Here is a 17117-nt window from a genome sequence, read left to right on the forward strand (position 1 = left end):
AGTGCTATTTGATTTACTTTTTGAATTTGACATTTTAAAAAATATTAATATTAGGTCCAAGGATTAATATATGTATTTCTACGAAAAAACTTGGGCGACTTTGTGTCAAGTATAGAGCACATGCAACAACAGTTATTATTCTCATATGTTACATGTATAATGTATAACTTTTTCGATACCATATTAAAATCCAACGACTTACATGTTGGAGACAAACTGAATGCCAACCAAGTAGGATATGTACCTTTAACACGTGGAATTGCTCGGCTAACCAGTCTGATGGAATCGGCAAGGACATGCGCCGTCCCTTTGTTTTGGTACGGCGAAGGTCCTGACGGGATGTCGGAATCAAGCGTTGGAATCAGAGATGTAACATCAGTCCTACTTTTGCCGTTCAGCTGTACACAATCACGGTTCGGAAAGAAATCGGTAGTGCCTAGTGGCCCATAGATAGGTTGAGGATGTGCTGGGAATAGATGCCGTTGTGATGTAAGGCAGTCAGTGGAGGGATAGTGATTGGCGCCGTTGTGGAATGGATAAATAGAGCGGCTCGTTGAATAAATAGCGAAAACAACGAAAGGTGTGAAGTGTCATAGTGCGTGAGATTCTGTTGTTTGTCGAAAGTAGAAAAAAAGTGGTGAGCAAAATTCGATATGGGCACATTTGATCAAAGCAACGTTTCCAAACGGAAATTAAATATAAAAGAGCGAAAAGAAACCGAGAAAAGTTGTTGAGTTCGAGCTTAACTGGAAGTGCAAATCGTTATCGTAAAGCTGTAGAAAATTTCCGGAGTTGATAAATTGGATTTATGCTGCAAAACTGTCACCGCTGCTTTAACGGTTTACCGGCAGAGTGGATTCCCAGTTTGGAGTAATTGGATAAACGTCAGCATACCCATTTGCTAGCAGGAATACCGGAAAAAAATGGAAAAGTTTGCGCCCATACCAGCTGTGTAACCAAATTGGAATAGAACGTACAGCAACGCATATAAACTTCATCTCTACATAATGGAACATTAATTGGATGCTGTGGCGGAAGAGTTTTATCGTTGGATCGAAACGTTTGAAAACACGTTACATTGGACGGATTCTCTGGTTGTATATTTTGGGATTCTTTGCATTGCGAATTTATATCACATATTAACATCAGATACCGGCAATTAAAAGTTACATTTGACTCTTGGTATGTAAGTGGCATAACATTCCTTTGTGGTACCTTTAAAACGATCTGCTCACATTGCACTATTTTAAAGATTCTTGTTTTATATTTTTTCTTCTGTATGGAAGTTCATGAATGTTAATACATCTATTTATCAGACAAGCATCAGTTTAAGTATTAATAATAGACTTTTGGGCCTGAAACTTCAATTCAGTTCAAAAATCGATTTTAGCAAAAACCAATTATTACAACAGACGAAACACAAAAAATATACTAGAGCATGTGTTTTTCAATTGAGTTGAAGTACAGGGGTATAAGGGGCATAATGGACACCATAAGCAAATGAGTACGGTGAGCCTGTAAAACAGAGAAAAACTTAAAGTGTAGAATTACCTTAAATTAAAATACACAATAAAAAAAAAACTTGAAATATTATAAGTTGGCTTACAACTTCAGTTTGTTTCCTACGAATTTCAATCATTTAGGGTAAAAACACTAGACTTCGCCCCCTTAAATTCTGCTCTAATCTTCGCCACTTCATACATAAAAACGGAATATGTATGGAGGGACGAAGACTAGAGCAGTGGTGAAGTCTAGTGTTTTTACCCTACAGCAGGTAGAACGTGTTTATTCTGAAAAAAATAATGAATTGAAAACCTTGTCTTTTAGGGCTGCCAGCTGGCAGGAATGGTGCGGGGCAAACTGGACACTCATCGGTGCATAATGGACATCCCTGTATATTTTATGCTATTTATATCTTTGAAGCAGTTTGCCTACGAAGTACAATACCACAGATATAATACTACATCTTAAGGGGCTATTAGACTGTTTGTCATTATGACAAATATTTGCCGTTGTAGTCCGACATTCATCCGATGTTGCCATGATTCACGTTGTGTTGGTCATTTGTTGGGCTTGTTTGGCCAAATATTTGTCATGTCTAATGGGACCTTTAGACGAGTTTACATAATATCAAAGTAAATTAAATAAACTTTTGGCTAAAACAATTGGATTGATTTTATCCAAACTTTCATAACGCTTAGCAGTATGAAATATGCGTACATCCAATCGTAATTGCCAGTGTTCGCTCCGAATCGACTACAATATTAAATTATTTTGCTTATTTTTATATTGCTATTTTGAGTAAATTCTGATCAAAACCAAAATATTTCCTCCATTGCTAAATCTGCGCATACATGTAGATAAGGTAACAATTTACTTTTTTTTATGGTGGACACATTCAAACACTCGCAAAACCTTATTTGCTGTTGCTTAGAAATTATAAGAATTTTACCATATGAAAAAAGTATTTCAATTTCAATGATATTTTGGTTATTTTGGAGGAATATGAATGGTACTTTTGAAAAATAGAACATTGACTTGTTCCTTTACACTTAAGCATTAAAAGTTCAACAAAAGTCAACAGTTTCGGCAAAAACAGGGGAGTCCATTTCGCCCCTGATGTCCATTATGCCCCGATGTCTCCTACAGCTGTGTTCATAAACAAGCAGTGAAAGCTGATTTCCATGCAAAATTTCCATTTAAGACTTACATTAAGATTTGTAACCTGGGCAAATTCTGTTTGAACACCGATTAAAATAATTACTTTCTACTTGAGGATAACGCTAAAACACAATTGGTTTACACTGCTATTATTTTAGCATTGTGTTTCCAAAGTTTCCAATCGATTTTTCACAAAATTCAGCAGATCTGCAGTTTACTGTCAGCTCAATCGGACATAGCTAAACAAAGTTGTAGCATTTCAAAGTTGGCCATTTTGTGTGAAAAATAGCTTACACTCACAGTGTTCGAAATCGATGATTTTACGATCAAAATTAAATAACTTTTTTTAGATTGATTCTAGAGGTTTGGCGTGTTCTACAAAGTTTTTCTGTATGTTAAAAGGCGTCTTTTGATAAAATGTACTAAATGATTAATCCCCCTAGAAGTGAGATAAAAAAAATATTTTTTCGAAATATTTTTTTAGAGGTTTGACGTCTTCGGCAAAGTTGTAGCCCATAATAAGAGAACAAAAATCGTAGAACATGTCAAAGCTCCATCTCTTACGGTTTTCAAGATATGGGGCGTTTTGTGCGAAGTACCCCTAAAACTAGTTTTTTCAGTGTAGTTTCAACAGATAAAATCCTACAGTTTTGTGACCTCCTACAAACTTGTTCACGACGTCGAATTACACATTTCTTTTGAAGATGTCAAGTCATTCTATCTTAAAACAAAAAAGTTATAGGCAAATTTATCATATTTTAAGGTGTACTTTCACCTTAAGTAACTATTTCCGGCGCAAAATGGCGCAGATGGCTCAGTCGGTAGTTGAATGATTAGACTTTTTACTATCACTTGGGGGTGGAAACCCTCGTGGGCAATAGTGGGAAAGGTGGTTTAAATAGGGTCAAGTGGGGTAAAATGCCATTTTTAAAACTTTCATCGTTTTCAATGATAATTAGCCTAATTTGTTAGGCTTTCAAAGTGGTAACAGCAACTAGACAATATTTGCTCGATACTTCAGCAAAAATATTCACAAAATTATTGCATTTTCATCGATTTTTAGCGATTTTAAAAACTGATTCGTAAAACGGAAGTGGTGCAAAAAGGCCGCCTGCCATTGGGTAAGATGCCACTTCATGAAAACATTCAAAAATTACGTCCAACATTTTTCGAGCATTTCCGACTTCTTTTCCCCCCTCTGTCGCGCTTTTTTCGAATACTCAATAAATGGAGTGTTACCCCCCTCCCCGCAAAACGATTATCGTAATATTTGAATGACCCCCAACATGGAAAGCATAAACATCAACAACCATGCGTCTCCATGCGTGCCTCAATCTCGTTGGAAACACTTGGCTGGTAATAAAATCACCAGAAAACCTTAATTGGAAGCACGAAAAACCGGAAGTTGTCAATTTTCATTAGGAAATCAAAAGATTTTTCGTGGGTTTCGTAGCCTAGCTTCTAGAAAAATGTTCGATGCAAATATATCTTGACACCATTCACCAATAGAAATGATCAAGTCCCATTCAGGAATGATTTTATGAGCTGGGCCATTTTACCCCATCTTGGCATTTTGGGCTTTCTGACAAAAACTGACAAAAACTAATTATTTTGCCTGTAATACAAGCAAAATAAATAAAAAAATAATAATTAAGAAGCCCACAGTAATTTTTACTGCACTGTGTTACTTCCGGCAATATTTTACAACGTTTTTGCAAAAACCAGTGAGTTTTTATCACTAAAAATTAAAACATCAGAACAAAATATTGTTCCCGAGAGTTATAACTAATGCTAGTTCTAAATAAAAGTATTGAATTTCTTCAAAATAATGACAACATATCTATGCCCAAATGAATGACAACCTACTCGATAGTCATAAAATTGAATGGCTACGGTGGTTAGAATATCAAATGCGTTTTGATAAATACCTTCGCAGTTCTTATAAAGGTAGTTGTAATTTTACATTCTTCAATACATATTTTGACGATTTCCTGGTGAAAATAAAGTTAATCTTTTATATCAAATGATCAATTTGATATAAAATTTTATTTTCAACCTGATTTTTGTGAAAAGTACTGTTAAAAATATGAAAAGTACTTCAATTAATTCATGATGCAGATGATGGGATGTAACATGTAATTGGTTAACGTCAAGAGATTAAAAATAATGTTTGAAATTAAAAAAAAAAACTATCGCGTTATTTCTCGGCACCCCCTGTATTTTATTGATTTATATCTGATATACTTCGATTGCTTCCCAGTTGTAAGTCAAACTCGTGGATTACCGAAAAAACTGTTAATCTGCTATCGGACGAATCAAAACTTCTCCTGATGTTTTCCGATACTGATTCCGTAGTTGAAAAGTCAAACAACAAATATAAATATAAATACATGAAAAAATAACAAAAAATCTACTATGTGTTTTGATGCACATCTTGAACTGTTTGATGTTTCCTTCTTTCTATTTCTAGCGCTACTTAACTTGAATATTGCCCCAAAAAAAAAACTTCAAACAGGTAATTTTAAAGTAACTTTATCAGAAATTGAATGACCATCTGATAGTAAACAATATTAATTCAAAATCATGAAAAAAAATATTCTGTTTGGTAAAAACAATGCTCAAAAACGACACTAATGCAACTTTGGTGTAAAGTGTCGCTAATTTAAGTAAATAAATAAATAAATCATGCTCAAAAATGTTGTAAAACATTGCTGGAAATAACGCAATGCAGTAAAAATTACTGTGGGCTCCTAAATGATTAATTTTTATTTATTTTTCTTGTAGGCAAAATAATTAGTTTTTGTCATGTATTTAAACCACCTTTCCCACTATTGCCCACGAGGGTTTCCACCCCCAAGTGATAGTAAAAAGTCTAATCTTTCAACTACCGACTGAGCCATCTGCGCCATTTTGCGCCGGAAATAGTTACTTAAGGTGAAAGGAGGGCGATGGAAGTGCGAGTGAAAAATCCGGGATCAGAATCGCGCTACAATATTCGTTGGTCAGTCGGTTTTCTCGGTAGGGCGATGGAAGTGCGAGTGAAAAATCCGGGTTCAGAATCGCGCTACAATAATCGTAGATCAGTCGGTTTCCACGGCAGGGCGATGGAAACGCGAGCACGAAATCCGGGATCAGTGGTCATCGTGATCAAATAAATCATAATCGTTATGAGACCGCGACGTGCATTTCCATATAACTAGTGGATCATATCACCTAACAGAGGTGGCTCCTAGATCCACACCTTACCCTACCCTACTAACCACCATTCCTTCCCGTGACAACTGTGGGGATGCTGTGGATTCCACGGTTTCTAGTAGCAACGGTTGTCGAACTAACATTCCTTCCCTTTCCTGATGACCGTAAGGACGTGGCCAGCGCCGTTATTGACTTTAAATAGCTGAACTCTCGAATTGTGCACATTGAGAATGGTTAGCTAGTCCCAAGCTTTCACATTCATTGGCTCTCTGTGCAACTTCGATTGTTCTGGTCAATCACGGAGTAGCAACTACGATGTGTACGGTTATCTTTGCTTTGCTTTGCTTTGCTTGGAAATAGTTACTTAAGGTGAAAGTACACCTTAAAATATGATACATTACCTATAACTTCTTTGTTTTATGATATAATGACTTGACATCTTCAAAAGAAATGTGTAATTCGACGTCCTGAACAAGATTGTAGAAGGTCACAAAACTGTAGATTTTTATCTGTTGAAGCTACATTGAAAAAACTTGTTTTAGGGGTATTTCGCACAAAACGCTCCATATCTCGAAAACCGTAAGAGATGGAACTTTGACATGTTCTACGATTTTTGTTCTCTTATTATGAGCTACAAATTTCGAAAAAAATTTTTTTTTTAACTCACTTCTAGGGGGATTAATCATTTATTACATTTTATCAAAAGACGCCTTTTAACATACAGAAAAACTTTGTAGAACACGCTAAACCTCTAGAACCAACATAAAAAAAGTTATTTAATTTTGATCGTAAAATCATTGATTTCGAACACTGCACTGCTATACTTTTCAACAAGGATGTATGAACCTAAAAGCAATGACCCTGCCGCATTGTGAAACATGTTTCTTGTCATGTTTGAAAATTCCAACATCTGCGGAGTCATTCCTTGAGAAAAAAAATGAATATTTCAGTATTCCAAACATTTTGAAGTTTCCGTAACCACAGGCAAAACGTTACTTAGAAAAAAGCCAATCAAATATCCCATGAAACAGGTTTTTAAAGTGATCCTGTGGAAAACAATGGTAAAAATGGATTACTGTAGGTGATATTTACGCACGCAAAAAAGTGGATTGTGCAATTAGTTAAGCAATTGATTTTCTTGAAATGATATTGTGGACACAAAACCTCGTTTTTTGTAGGTTTTGCATTTTTTTGAGTTACTCTTATGTCTCAGAGCAGTTATCTTAGCGTATAGCATGATAGGGTCTGGAACCATTTGGGCAGGAGGACCTGAATCGGTTGAATTCGACTGAGCTAGAACAGAAGGTGCATAAAGTAGGTTCCCCTGCCCAAATGGTTCCAGACCCTACTTGTCAGAAAACTGTTTCAAATATGCTTATTTTAGTGGAAAATCGCCTAATTAATTTAAACCGGAAGATCAACTTGACCCCGGCTTACGTAAATCAACCTCGGCCACAGAACAGTTAGCGGTACGTAGGGTTTGGAGGATATTGCAAACAATTTTCAGCGATTAAAAAATAGTAGTTTACGGAACAAGGTGCAGAATGAAGATTTTTACAGCACGAGTCGTACTTTTATCCAACGAGGCTTGCCGAGTTGGATAATTATGACGAGTGCTGTAAAAATCGAGTTCTGCACCGAGTTGCGTACAACGTTTTTTGCAGCTTCATAAATTACCGCTTGAGGATAGTTTTTAACAAAACTCTTTCATCAGACTGCACACTGATATTCATAGCCATGATTAAGGAAATCTGATCATAGCAGCCCAAGCAACCAAAAGTTCGGATTCCACTTGAAGAACGAACTCAGAAGTTCAAGTTCGGTTCAATTCCGGTTTCGTTGAACTTAATTCTCCAAAAAGTTACTATTGTATTGTTTATGAACTTGGAAGTACATGTACAAGTTTTTGACTTCTCTTTAAAGCGACATTAAAGTCGAAAAAAAAGTTCAAAAAGAACTTATGTTGAACTTTAAAACAGAGTTCAATCAAATATTAACCGAACTCATGTTGAACTTTTGCGTGCCTTTCAAATTCAAATATAGTTCATTTGGACATATTCCAACAACTTGAAATCATCCGTTCCGAACTTGTTTCGAACTTGTTTTGAACTTACTACTCAAAGTTCGGATAAATATTAACCGTACCAAAAGTGAACTTCACTTGAACTTCGGCGACAGCGGGGCCGGGGAGAAGTTCTCATTCAATTAAATCACTCGGAAATCGAGCCCAGCAGCCACAGCTTGTGTTAATTTCACAAGTACACTTTGTTCCACTATAATATTTCAACGTACTTACTTGTAATCAACGCAAAGGATCCGAATTGTGTGGCTCAACGGCTGCCCCCACAGCGGACAACTGTTCCCCCAGGATTCCGCCGGGGTTTTTTCGGCTGCGCACAAAAATTTTCCAGCATTGCTGGATGTTTTCACACCCGTCTCACTAGTCGCTGCAGCGCACCGGTAATCGGCGCAATCGTAGTCACTGGAAACCAAGCTGAAAACTTATAATCTTTTCTTAAAGTCGATACACTGGCCCTAATTTATTGCTTTGCACTGCGAACCACAACAAACTGAAAATGTCAAACTGTGTAAGTTCACAAGAAGTTCCACGTGAACTTCTTTCGAACTTTCGACTTCCAAGTTCAGGGAAAGTTCACACGCGAACCTGATTGAGCTCTACTATATGATATCAGCACATTGAGTAAAACCCCACAGTGCCTAACAACACATACATGGAGTAGTGGTTAGGCACCGACTTTCAACGAGGAGAACCTGAGTTCAAATCTCAGTAAGTAAAAAACATCAAAAATTATTTCAAGGTATTAGTCAATTTGGATTCCACATGAACTAATGTTTCTTAATAATAAATTACTTTTGAGGAAAAACACATTTTTTTCATTTTTTCAAAGTTTATTTTTAAGCTGAATAGCGTTCCTTTCAGCGACACAAGTGTACTTTTTGTGAACTCAAGTTCGGTTAATTACTTAAAAAGTGAGCTGAATAGAATGCTTTTCATCTTCCTTCGAATAGCTGATTAAGCCCAAACATGCTATTTTATCCGAACTTTTGGTTGCTTGGGAGGTTATACAGTACAGTTGTCACAATTTTTCAAACCTGCATCCAGAAAGCATCAATAAGTTGATCAAAACTGAAAACAGTGCTGTATTGGTTCATTACGCAACGCAAATCAGTGCTGTAATGAATCATTACAGCACTGTTAATTTGGTGTGGGAAAGTAGGCCTGGCAGATTTGCGTGAGGTAAAATGGCCTATTACGATGAGAAGTTGCAAAATAGTAGTTTACGCAACAAGGTGCAGAATGACGATTTTTACAGCACGAGTCGTACATTTATCCAACGAGGCTTGCCGAGTTGGATAATTACGACGAGTGCTGGAAAAATCGAGTTCTGCACCGAGTTGCGTACAACGTTTTTTGCAATTTCATAAATTACCCTTGAGGTTAGTTTTTAACAAAACTTTTTCATCAAACTGCACACTGATGTTCATAGCCTATGCTAAAGAAAACCTGATTATAACAGGTTATACTGTGCAGTTGTCACAATTTTTCAAAACAGCGTCTAGAAAGCATCAAGAAGTTGACCAAAACTAAAAACAGTGCTGTAATGGTTCATTACGCAACGCAAATCAGTGCTGTAATGAACCATTACAGCACTGTTAATTTGGTGTGGGAAAGTAGGCCTTTTCCTGTCAGATTTGCGTGGGGTAAAACAGCCTATTACGATGAGAAATTGCAAAAAATACATTTCATTCTTGCAGTTGAATGGTTCTATGTAATCAGCCTGGTTAATCCATTCAACGAATTATATTTCCATGGAACAATAGTTCCGACATTTTTACGATAAAAACATTCACACCAATAGCAGTCCATCCCGGAATGTTACTGTGCGAAACGAAGTGAAGAGAGTCTATGTACGTCTGTCCGTCCGTGCTACATTTTCAATTTAATGAACCAATTTACCATCGCTCAGATTTGTGTTGCGGACGTGGTAGATTTTTTATTGTTATGACCAAAGTTGAACAATTTCTCCTCCTCGATGAAAAAAAAACCGTTTAAGCTAACGTTCCGTTTTTCAGTTTGGGTCTCCCCAAAGAGGAAAAGTTGCTCACTTCAATGCGAAGTGGTATAAAAATGTTTTTGTCTCCATTGTGCCATTCTCCTCTCGACGGGATGGAGGTTCTGTAATGTTTTTGCAATTCACCTGGACATTGTTAAATCGGGGTGAAATTAATTCGTTTGCTGATATCATAATGGCACTTGGAAACCTAAATGACGCCGAAACCTGCAAATAAAAAATAATTATATTGGGTCCATGATGTGGATGTTCGTGGCGTTTTCTGGCACTTTTCGCTTGTCGTTTGATACGATGTGCAGGCAGAACCATAACGCGGTTCTATGAACTCTTGGAAGGCGAACTTGGTTGGTATTTATTTAAGCGTTTTTTTCGAAATTTCCTTGATTTTATTGAACTTCGAAGTCAATTATTTTTCTTTTTCATCTCATTCCGGGTTTTTAATGTGACTCCTGCAAAAGCTTTTCTTAAAGTTCGATTCAAAACTGGTTTTCTTAAATAATTTGTGTTTTACACGTAAGATTTGTAAAATTTCTTTGAGCACTGATGCAATTCTCGAATTTAGTATCATACGGGCAATGTTCTATTTCTCTTAATCAATATTCTCTTTTGGTTTTCAATTGGCCTTGCTACTCAGTGCTCAAATCTTGATCATCCCCAATCGAACCGCAGTGCAGAATTTTCCAAAAACTAATTAAATTCCTCGAACAAAACCAAATAAAAAAAAATCGATGAAAACACATCGATCATTTCAGCAACCACAGTGCACTTGGACCAGCAAAATTCTTAATTTTTTCATATACTCTACGAAAGTGATTTATATTTTTTTAAATGAATTATTACAGTTTAGGCCGTTACAAATATTTATTTCAGTTTTTGTCCCACCACTCTTCGGTTTGTTCAAGGGGGGAGGGGATAAAAATAATAAAGCATATAATCTGAAAAATATTAAAAACTCATCGTATTTGTTAAAGAATTTTTGGCAAGACCCGATTTTTAGATAAATATTTTTTTATCTGCCCCCTCCAAATGCAAAACCCAGCCAACATTTTTTGAAGGGGGGGGGGGGAGACAAAAAGTCAAAATTAAATTTGTATCAGCCTTATTTAACTAGCTTTGTTTTTCGGAAATATTTGCGTAGAAATTGAATTTCCAACAATTACCTATTCTGAAGTTTTCAGAAAGTTGATTCAAGATATTTTTCGAGAAAATCTGTTGTACCGTGCGAAATGGATCACTTTCTTTTCGTATGACCTCTTTCAAAAGTAGGTAAATATTTTTTAGGAACGTGTTCGATAAAAAATCTCTTGAAAGGGGGTTTTCCAAATAAATACATAAATTTATGTACTGTAGATCCCATGGTCTACTGTTCTAGATATATTGCATGATAGACTGATCCCATTTTCAATTGTTGTTTAAGTCCTCAGATTAAAACTTTGAAAATAAATGATTGACACCTGAATAATATACAGGCATCGACAATACATATGCTGTCGAAACGCTTCCTATATTAAATTAATTGGAAGTGTTCCCCTAAAACGGCATGGTTCTTAGTATTTAATAGTTGAAAGTTGCTATTTTTCCTTCGTTCTGGAGAACACGTAGGCAGAGCAATGGAGACTGCAAATAGCGTGAGATCATAACGAGCTTCATTGCTGCTACTTAACGTTTCCCTCCATAAATTTTAGAAAGGAAAAACTTTGAGCAACTCTCGACTCGAGTCAAGTTTATATTCATTTACTTGGTACAATAACATGGCGCGCGAGAGGCGTCAGACGGAAAACAATGAAGTGTTTTATTCAGAGCGCAATTTTATTTGTGCTGATGGCGGGAAAGTGTACCGTAAAAGCAGCATTCGCAAACCAACGTACCTAATAGAAATGCTGTTAAGGCTCGCCCAAATTGATTTTGAATGACGAGCGGACGGCGAGTTTGATATTGTCTCGTGGGAGGAGGAGAGATTTGGTATTTGCTTTACGTAATTGAATAAAGCTCGGAGGCTGAAGGTTTTGTTTGTAAGTGGTGCATAAAGATACCGGTTTATAGTACTCTAAATTCGGAGTAAAAATGATTTTTTTTTCGTTTTTTTTTTCTGAAGTAAGTTAATACATAGGAACTTGAACATTTACTCACACAGTCGACCATGCTGATGGTGACTGTGACCAGATTGTCATGGATGATTTTTGTTCTAAGTATTTTTATGATGAACTTTGTTAGAGATTATTGAGAATAATTGAGCCAATCAAATGATATATGAATGCAAAAATGGCCAATTTGCACTTGTTGCTGGCAGCACTTCTCAGTAGCCGAATGATCACATCAGGAAAAGTAAAATGCTAGAAGAAAAGAAATGTCACATTGAATATAGAAGATTTAGGTGCAAACTCATGCAGGTGAAAATTATATAAATTGCTACTAAATTATTGAATTGTTCCTAAATTTTCAGATCATTAAATCAAGGTTTTTATAAACAAAAAAAAAAAATCAAACTATCTATCGATTTTTCGAATATCGAGAGTCATATTTTTTAATACTAGTTGCTCTAAAATTGCCTGATATTGCAAAACTTCATAATACTATGCCTTATATTGCTTTTTTAAGTGATTCCTGGTCTTTTTGGTATCCATACATGTACAGGGGATAGACAAAATGATCTGGACAGGCAAAATTTTCCTTTCTCAAAAATTTTTCAAATAGCTGTAACTTTTCAAAAAGTGCATCAAATATTCTCAAATTTTCACTGTGAATTGATCAACTAGTTGTGTATCAGTGAACAAAATTTGAAAAAAATCGGACTATTCTGCACCAAGTTATAAGGATTCTAGAAAAAGGTAGAATTATCCGATAGGCAATTTTGGGCTGTTATATCTCCGGATTCAATGAACCGAATGCAATGACATTTTGACCATTTATGACTTATATAATGAGCTTTGAAAAACTTTTGACTTAACTTAAAATTCTTAACACGGAAGAAAATTATAACGATAAGATTATTTTTCTAATAGAACATCACATTTTCGTAAGTTTTAACATTGTTTCAAAATTGAAGACGCTTATTATAGTTCATTTAAATTCCCTCTAATTGTCTTGAACCCAGATATGTTTTGAAGCCGGCAGTTTATTGAAAAAGTAATGGGATGCATATAAAAATAGACCAATTTACCAAAAAATCATAAAATTAATGAATTCGCTATATTATATAAGTCATAAACGGACAAAATTTAATTACATTCGGTTCATTGAATCCGGAGATATAACAGCCCAAAGTTGGCTATCGGATAATTCTACCTTTTCCTAAAATGCTTATAACTTCGTGCAGAATATCCCGATTTTTTCCAATTTTTGTCCACTGATACACAACTTGTTCGTTCGCTAATGGGACAGGTCGATGAGATTTTCGGTGATCGTTGTCATGAGATGACAGGACAGAAAACTTATGACTAATTTTTTTTTTTTTTTTTTTTTTTTTTTTTTTTTTTTTTTTTTTTTTTTTTTTTTTTTTTTTTTTTTTGTTTATAGAGACTTTACCCTGAAGGGGCATTCGTCTCTAATCTTATGACTAATCATGAGAGAAAGTGATACTATATGAACTACTATTTGGATGCTAATAAGTAATAGATACATTTGTTATTCTAGTTTAAGCAAAATACTTACCTATGTATTGTTCTAGCGACTATCGCAAGGGTGCAATTAGTGGGTGTCGCAGTATAGGTTGAAGTTTCCAGGTTGCGAATTAGCAATAAATATTCCGTAAGTTCTTGCCTTTCCTAGTACGTATGTAAGTGGTAAAATTGCATTGCTTGAACTATATGAATTATATAAGCGAATTGGTTTTTTGACAAAGGCATTGCTTTCATAAATTTGTGATTTATGTACTCGCATAGTACCTTTTCCATAATTTTGAGCATTACAGAGGATAAACTTATCGGCCTGAATGCTTTGGGGTTGGTTTTATCTCTCTTTCCTGCCTTCGGAATGAATACAGCCCGGGTTTGACGCCAATCGTTAGGTATATGCCCCAAAATCAGACTCGCCCTTAAAATCTCAACGAAGGGTGGAACCAGTGTTTTCTCCTCTTTTTGGATCAACGCTGGGAATATTCCATCCATGCCAGGAGACTTAAATAGCTCGAAAGATCTCACAGCCCTCTCAAACCTGGCCAGAATGAAAGCTTCCATTGCAACCTTTATTGCGTCTTTTTTAGATCCAGAAACCCATGATTGGATCTCTTGTGGATCTGAGACAGCAATTTCAGTGCCTTGGTCGCCGATGCTCGACTCAGGGATTGAATCAGAGAAGTGGATCTTTAACAATTCGCTCAGTGTGTCGCTAGGCTCTACAGTGAGCGAACCATCCGTCTTTCGGAGGCTACCCACACCATTGGAGTGGTCTTTTGAAAGAGTTTTTTGGAGTCTGGCCACTACGGGTGTATTCTCTATGCTTTCACACATTAGAATCCACGATTTCCGTTTGGCTGACCTTATTTCTTTGTTGTAGTTCGTCAGGGCCTTTCTTTGATTTAGTTGGACAGCTCTCTTGGTAGGCATTAAGGATTTTGTTTTTAATGGATTTGGACGCATCTTCCAATTGTGTAATGGACTTGATGTGACTTTCTGTGATGTACTCTTCGGATTGTAGGATAGCTGAGTAGGATTCCCAATCAGTTTTCTTAGGATCTTTAAACGTTTTTTTCTATCGTTAGACCCCCTTCCCATTCGAAGATGATGTGTTTGTGGTCTGACATTGATATTTTTTCAGAAACATGCCAGTTTTTTATTTTATCAGAGATAGACCGACTACATAGAGTCAAATCCAAAACTTCCTGACGAATGGAGTTTTCAAACGGGGGTTGTCACCAACATTACAAATGTCAATGTTCTTGTTACTTTCGCCCTTGTTCAGGCTCAATATGGATTTGTTGTATGTTTTTTGTTTTTGATGAGTAAATATTGAGCAATCATCTGACGCGGGTGATCGATTGTTTGCTTCCCGCGTGAAGCGAACAATAGTGAGTCAGTTTTTATGGTTTGTCGCGTCGTGTATAGTAAACGTTGAGCGATCACCTGACGTGGATGATCGGTTGTTTACTTTCCGCGTGAAGTGAAAAATAGTACGTCAGCTTGCATGTCCTGTCTGTCGTTTATAGTTAAATATTTAGAGACCATCTGATACAAGTCGTTTGTAGTAAATATTAAGTGACCACCTGACGCGGGTGGTCGATTGTTTGCTTTCCGCGTAAAGCAAGCAATAGCGCGGCAACCAGCATGATTCAACGTGAAAAGGTCATAATGCTTATCAAAGTGAATCCAGGCCCAACGATACCTTCCCTACTAACAAACACTCCTTCCTGCAGCCTTTGGTGGAGTCGCAGCGGTAAACGCGGTCCTTCACTTAACAAAGGTTGGTACTAATATTCCTTCCCTCTTCCAAACTGACTGCAAGGACGTGGCCGGCGCCGTTATTGTACCGTAAAAGAGAGTCTCTGAAGCGTGCACAGTGAGAATGTTGACCACTCCCAATCAATTATTCAGATGATTCATTGTGCAACTGTCATTGGCTCGGGTCAATGACGGAGTAGCAACCATAGATATGTGCAGTCACTAGTCAGTCTAAGCTAACCTAAGTCCAATAAGTGCTTCTCTCCATTCTCCATTGACCTTTTTATTTTTAATATAGAATCCTTTGTATTTATTACGGTCGATTACCCATTTTTTTCAAACCACACTTGTTAATATGCACCGTCATATTAGGTTATTTGTATCACAGTGTCGATGCTGAACATCGTATTGAATATATTTTACGAAATGCATTGTACAATGGGGTCACTTTGATAAATACTGATACACAAATGTTTTATGTTGTGTGTGAGTGCGTGTGTGTGAGTGTTTTATTAAATTCCAACTGATTTTAAACGTTTAACCTTTAGTTGAAATCCACAGAAACACTATTTCGAAAAATGTCATAATGTCAGACGACATTGATTTGATCAGATTTTATGTTTATTGATCTAAGTACTACTGCTTGTGTTATGCGTTAGAGGTAACGGTAGCGAACGAATGTAACTAAATAGGCTGACAGCCGACAGCGGCACCGTAAAGAATGTATTGGAAAGTGTCGAAAATTGACAAGACTGAGTGGAACAATGTGTTCTTCTATAGCTTTTTATTCATTTTTTCAATGATTCATTGTTTATTTTTAGTGTTATGTAGTAGAATTTAAATAATACTCTGATTTTCTTGACCAAATGCATTAGTTCGTATAAAATTAGCATATTTGGATCCAACATATTTATACACTTGATATAGACAAAAAAAAAATGCATGTACTTGTTTGGTGTTATGTATTTTAAGTTTTTAACGAGATCCGAAGAAATAACTCACATTTTGAGAGTATGTCTGGAGTGATACTCGATTACTGGTTGATAGTCACAGGCTTTAACCATCACACCAGGTCCGCTTCCCATAGTTCAAGGTTGAAGGATTCGTCAATTGTATAACCGTCATCATTGGAAATTTAAAAGCAGTTTCTCGTTCAAAACTGAACATGTTTTCACTGTAACTGCATTCTCCACCCCAATATAATGAATCTATTTTCAAAGCGTTTCAGTTTTGAACAGGCAGCTTTTGAACTCGCAATGTGAAAAACTTATCAATCCCACTCCCGACAAAACTCACAAAATGTGGGGTTTTCCTTCGGAAGGGAAGTAAAGCGTGGGTCCCGAGATGTTAGGGCTGAGAATCTCGTTAATACAGATAAAAAAAAACTTATCAACTTAAAATATTTTGTTTAAAATTTCAACTGTTGTTTTCACCTAATCATTTATTTTAGATGAAATTGCTCTGTTTATCAATAAAAATGTAAAGGGTGTTATTGAAACTTCACTTTTCGTATGGACAAATAAAATTTTTTGTATGGACTAATGACCACGCGGGGGGGGGGGGGGTGGTTGAAAAGTCCCAAAAAATGACCACGTGGTTTATGGACAGCCCCTTATGGTGCTTTACACGTGCAGACAAAGATTTCTAAATGGTGGTTGCTTGCAGCCCAATGAAATCTGGCCTGCAGAGCCTTGAAAGGTCTTGGAGTTTATAAATACCATTGCCCCTGACTGAGGGACGATGCGTCGTGGCAGAAACCGATTACTTGACACATGGTAATTAGTTAACTAAT

At 36.4% G+C, this 17117-nt stretch overlaps 1 protein-coding gene across 7 annotated transcripts in view; it reads left to right on the forward strand.

Annotated features, from left to right (window-relative positions):
• The first annotated feature begins 286 nt into the window (after nt 1-286).
• Nucleotides 287-17117, forward strand: part of LOC109416502 (uncharacterized) — a 168043-nt gene continuing 151212 nt past the window's right edge. The window contains exon 1 of one of the 7 annotated variants that reach the window (XM_062851974.1): nt 287-973. The gene's annotated coding sequence lies outside the window, so the exon portion shown is untranslated. The remainder of the gene's footprint in view (nt 974-17117) is intronic. The other 6 variants (XM_062851975.1, XM_062851976.1, XM_062851978.1 and 3 more) reach the window with 6 other exon arrangements.

Source organism: Aedes albopictus, chromosome 2 (genome assembly GCF_035046485.1).
Source record: "Aedes albopictus strain Foshan chromosome 2, AalbF5, whole genome shotgun sequence".
NCBI lineage: Eukaryota > Metazoa > Arthropoda > Insecta > Diptera > Culicidae > Aedes > Aedes albopictus.